Below are 335 nucleotides of genomic sequence, written 5' to 3'. Positions count from 1 at the left end.
GCCACAAAATACAATACCTTTTGAAAAGTGCGGGATTTAGTTAAATAGGTAGTCGAGTGACAGTCGCCCTACAATAATAAGCTTTCGGCTCGGCAGGCGGGCCCCGGGCCCGGGGGCCACAGGGGCCAAGCCCGCATGCGTGCGACCCCCATCCCGGTGCCGAACTGTCTGCACTTTCTCCTTGATAATACCGCGGGGCGTGAACTGAACGCAAATTAAACACACACACACACACACACACACACACACACACACACACACACACACAGAGAGAGAGAGAGAGAGAGAGAGAGAGGGAAAGAGAGAGAGAGCTAATCAACACACTACTTTGAAGA

The sequence above is a fragment of the Frankliniella occidentalis genome, unplaced genomic scaffold (assembly GCF_000697945.3).
Source record: "Frankliniella occidentalis isolate FOCC.00 unplaced genomic scaffold, Focc_3.1 Scaffold208, whole genome shotgun sequence".
NCBI classification, from domain to species: Eukaryota; Metazoa; Arthropoda; class Insecta; order Thysanoptera; family Thripidae; genus Frankliniella; species Frankliniella occidentalis.
The sequence above is the reverse complement of the archived record's forward strand: the minus strand, read 5'-3'. Positions refer to the sequence as shown.